Genomic DNA, 5,619 nt, shown 5'->3' on the forward strand with positions numbered 1-5,619 from the left:
AAAAGGTAACTATTGCGTGCAGTTACAGATAAAAAAAAAGATGTAATCAGATTACAGATACATGTGGTAAAAAAGGAGGTTATTAGTGGCATTACAATTTTAAAATCAAAAATGAAACACTGCGATGCATATTTTTTTGTCTTTAAATCAATCAATTAAACAATTTATTGCACACAGTAAAGGAAGGAACAGCTGGACAAGCTAATTAACCTAACAACAGCCATAAAACCCTTAGGGCTGCAATGTTTAATCTATTATTAATCAACTGTTAAATTAATCTGCGTTTATTTTAATAATCAATTAATCGTTTTTAGTCTATTCTTCTAAGGAAAAACTGCCAAATTCTCTGATTTCAGCTTCTTAAATGTGAATATTTTCTGGTTTCTTCACTTAAATCTGACAGTAAACTGAATATTTTTGAGTTGTGACATCACCTTGAGCTTTGATCAACATTTTTTACAGTTTTCTGACATTTCATGGACCAAACAGCTCATCAGTAAATTGAAAAAACAATCAATGATGCGCATAATCATTAGTTGCTTCCCTAAAAACACTACATTAGGCTGAGTGTAATCCAGTTACATGGCTTTAATATTATGATTCTTGGATTATATACTGACTACATTTTTTAGACAATACTGCTAATAAACAGGTGTATTTTTCTGTTGTGTTACTGTCAGACAGTAGTCGGCAGCACATCCAACATTTTATCTGAGAAACTGCAGCCATACAGCACATACAGGGGGCGCTCTCTTAGTGCTCCTGCTGGCTGGCAGCACCGGTGAACAGGTTTTATAGTTATGCTTATGGAAACATTTCCTTAAATACTACCAGCTGGAGAGTATTTGAATGAATTATAATGTGATTTATACCTTTTAAACTGGTCTCTTAATTGTCCGGACCTGGTTCCCACGAGGTAATGACGCCGTGTCCTGGATTAACATTTCACTGGGAATCAAACTGTAACAAGAACAGCCCATTCCTAGAGCAAAGAGACATCTGTGACTTTGTGAACCCTAAAAAAAAAAAGGAACACAACTTTTGACAAAAATGATTTGTAGTTCTGTCTGTGTGGGTTAATCTCTCGTTCAGGCAGTGAGATGTCAGGTGAAATTTAAATAATAATCTGATAATCTGACTGGGCTGTGTTTAATAACAAATTTAGTTTTATAGTTTTATTTTTGAATAAAGTCACACCGTAGCCTTCCTTTGAACACGTGACCGTCTCTGTTTCATGTTCTCATCGGAAACAACTATTCATGTGTCATATGTGACCAGACTGGATCTACTTAAAAAGATCCTCTCCAGACATGTTTTACAACATATAACAGTAATCTGCTTTGTATTGGTGGATGACTGATGGGTTCCTGTGAAGTAACAACTGTGTGACCCAGTATCCAACACTGCAGACTGCAGACTCACAATGTTCCCCATTTGATATTATGGGAATTATTCCCCCAAAGGGTGTTAAAGTCATTTAAGTAGAGAGTGTGCACATGGGTTTTACATGTTTTTTTGTTTCTTTTGTTTCCACCAGTGATTACATTTGATTTGGACAGAAAGTGACATTTCTACATGTTGCTGAGCAGGCATGAAATCTTCCAAGAGTCAACTGCGGCCTCATATTTAGAGGAATTTAGTTTTTTGTGACTTTGTTGTTCTGTTTGTAGAAGTCTATCCGGGAAGGGGGAGTTTTTTCTCTCACCCTTTCGAGGGTTTAAAGCAGTCATTCCCAAAGACTGGTTCGTGACCCACAGGTGGGTCGCAGGAAATTTTATTTGAAATAAAAGACTATGGAAGAAATTTTTTGAAAAGTTAAGACATATATCTGCAGTACACCTTTTATTAAACATTTAAAATGTGAATATTGTTTTACTGATAAGCGGAAGAAAACAAGAGTCTGCTAATTCTGCCTAAATGCACTTAATTTATAGAGTGGCAAAAAAAATATTTTATTTCAAAACTTTGATTCAAAACTCAAAAATGTATTACAGTAAGTTGCTGTGAAATTTTGGGTTGTCTCGATTTTTTTAAAGTTTTTTTCTTAATGAGAGGAAATAAAACCGATGAGACATTAACTCAGCCCAAATGCCAGTCAGATCAAACAGTTGCTGAAGCCGGTCTGAAGAAGAGTGAAAACATCTTTCTCGTTTCTCTCCAGTTCTGATGTAACTGATGCTACTGCAGTATCTATGCTAACCTCTTCAAGAGACGACATTGTTTGTTTGAGAGTTGCATCCATGGATGCTTTATGCTGTCATCACATCTAAAACCACGCCCGTAGCTGTAGTAGGATGCTGATTGGCCGGCAAGATGGATTCTCACATGATCTTGTGAATCCGTCTTAACCAGACCAATATGGCGACGATGTTTACATACGATCCAAAGACCAGCACATCATCCTCATAAATACATCTATGGTTCAAGTTTGCATTTAGAGATCCCCAGACGATCGGTAGGCAGAAAGAACTCTCATTGTCTGATATTGCAGAATTATTCTTTGGCATTCAATGCAAATACTAAATACAGCCTCTATTGTATAGCCAACACCTGTTGATTATCCACCATCAGTGGGATCATCGACAAATTACAAGGATTCACCTGATTTCATCACAATCAATGAACAAACATTTTTATTTATATACATTTTTTGACACCAAGTTGTGTAATTGAGACATCTGAGCATTTTTGGGAACTGCAGCAGGCACTGTGTGTCCCGTTTATGATTTGCCTTGAAAAAAATACCAAATGTGGTAAGTGCCAATAATAAAATCCTCAGAGCTCAGTATGTGTTCATTTTCTCCACTTTAAATTCAGCTAAACCTACGTATTACAGTATGTCTCTACAGGGGATACAGACACCGAGAATAGATGCTCAACCTACAAGGTTTTACTGCCTCCAAACAGACTGGAGAGTGATGACATGGAGTGAAGAGTGAACTAAAATAAGGCGCAGAGTGTGAAATCCTAATCTGGGCAGTTCATGATCAGAAGACTCCAAACTTCAAGTACTGCTGACGCCAAGACACAGATTGTTTTGGTCTCTGGATGATTACTGACGGAAAGAGACACAAATAACCAGCAGCAATAAAAGAAACAGGACATTCTAGTCGGTTCCATTTTACGACGGCTGATTGGAAAATTAAGAGAAATAAATTAGGACAAAGAAGAACAGACTGTTCCAGAGAGCAGCAGACTTTCAGTGTTGTGAGAAATCTTGAACTCTCATTGTTATCTATGAGTGCATGATGTTCTGTTACATCAGTTTATCACTGCATCATGAGGAGATATTTTGGCAGAAATAATCTTCACTTCTCCTTGTCAGATAGTGTGACTCCATATGAAATTGCCAGGGATGAAAGTAGCTAATTCCAAATGCTTAAATTACTGTAGTTAAGGAGTTTTTGGGGTGCTTGTACTTTTATGAGTATTTAAAGTCTGAAATTTGAAATGAGGATGTTAATGGTTCATGATTAATCATTAATCGATTCCACTGATCATCACTGCAAATCAGGGTTGGGAGGTTCACTTTAAAAATGTATTCTGATACAGCTACTAATTACCTGCTAAAAAATGTAGTCAGTAACATTATCCAAGTATCACAATGTTAAAGTAATGTAACTTGATTACTTTCTGTACTTTTGGATTATCTCAATATAAAATAAGATGAAACTGTTCAGCCTACTGTAATGTTTTTAGGGCTGCAACTCAATTAATCAATTAGTTGTTAGGTCCATAAAATGTTGTGAAATATTGAAAAATGTTGATCAAGGCACAAGATGATATCCAAATTTAAAAAAAAACAGAAAACATTCACATTTAAGAAGTTTTTGAATTAAAAAATCACTCAAAGAGATTAATCGATTAATTAATCCTGTCATAGTCTTGTCAGTTCATGTATGTCTATGTGCTCCACGTTTGAAGTCTTTCCTGTCACGATTATTTTCATCGTCGATTAATCTGTTGACTCTTTTCTCCATTGATCAATTTGTTGCTTGGTCCATAAAATGTCAGAAAATGCTGAAAAATGTTTATCAGTGTTTCCCAGAGTCCAAAAAAGTCTTGTTTTGTCGAAAACAAGTTCCTTCCTTTGTTTTGTGCAATTTATTTATTGATTGATTGATTTAAATACAAAAATGGACAAGATTTCCACCCAATGAGGTGTTTTTTTCTCTAGAGACCATGCTGTATCTGTAATCTGATTACGTCTTTTTTATCTGTAACTGTAATGGAATACAGTTACCTATTTTTGTATCCAGATTATGTAATCTTGTTACTCCCCAAGCCTGCTGGAAATGTCTTCTTCAGTGAATAAAAATGGAGCACACTGAGAGCATTAATGGATCTGCCATATGGTTCAAACAAATCCACCATTAACAAGGAGAAGCATCATTCACACTGGCTTCTCTCCGGTGCTCAAGCTGTAGATTCAGAGGTTGATCAGAAGATGTGGGGATGCAAAATTGAAAATGATCAATTCCTTGGTTGATTTTAGATGTTTTGGCCCCTGCATCATACTGGTGAGACTGTAAGGTAACAGGAGGGAGGCAGTCTGTCAGCTGGGAGGGGGTGACAGATCACAGGCATCACTGCAAAGATGTTGCCCTCGTTTGTTTAGTGCTCGTAGTGCTGTAAGTAATGTTATAAAGAGTACAGTCTTGAGCTGCTCTGTATGAAAAATGCCCTTCTGTTATGATTTGGTGCTACATAAATATTGCCTTTAGTCTTTTGTTTTAAAAATTATGTTGCAGCTTAAATGATTGAACTGCAGTTAGTGCAAGTATTTGTTTATATGCATTTCATAGCAAAATTTGGCACAGTCCTTGTATAAAACCCATATCTCTAATGCAGTATCCTGCATACTGTGAATGCACGGTCTTTGAGGCGTTCACTGAGCTGTCATAAGACCTTGAGGATGACAGTTTTTATACATTGTGCATAACTGAAAAAAACAGTGATGTCATAAGACTTCAGCACCTTTTTATAACAAATGTACTGTCCGATCGTTGTTGTTTTAATATAATAAAAGTGGAAAAGAACTCTTATAAGCCATTACACATGCTTTCCATCGCGAGGGTATCAATGAAGACTGCAACTGAGGATTATTTTCACCATTTTCTCCAGAAAATGTCATTTTCAAATGTTTAGTTTTGTCCACAACCCAAATGTATTCAGTTTACTGTCACAGAAGAGTAAATAAAGCAGAAAATATTCACATTTAAAAAGCTGAAATCAAAGAATTTTGGACATTTTTAGACAAATAAAAGACTCAAAACGTTTATTTGATTATCAAAATAGTTGGTGATCAATTTAATACTTGGCAACTAATCGATTAATTGACTAATCGTTGCAGTTCTTAACTGAATGTAGCCTGAGCTTCACAGAAAGAGTCATTTTAGCACAGACTGTAACATGAATTATCTGTCAGACCGTGACACAATATTTTCTGGCCTGTTGACAGATGATGCACAAAAACAAGACTCTCTGTCATCCCGTCGCTTCCTCTCAACTAGTAAACTACCAACTCCTCGGCTGGATCGCATCCTTGAATCATCCTCTCCAGTTTGTCCTGACTGGGCGGGGTGAGCGCATGTGCCATCCTCTGGCTCCTATGGCAAC

Source organism: Lutjanus erythropterus, chromosome 13 (assembly GCF_056507025.1).
Source record: "Lutjanus erythropterus isolate fLutEry1 chromosome 13, fLutEry1.hap2, whole genome shotgun sequence".
In the NCBI taxonomy this organism is placed as follows: domain Eukaryota; kingdom Metazoa; phylum Chordata; class Actinopteri; order Lutjaniformes; family Lutjanidae; genus Lutjanus; species Lutjanus erythropterus.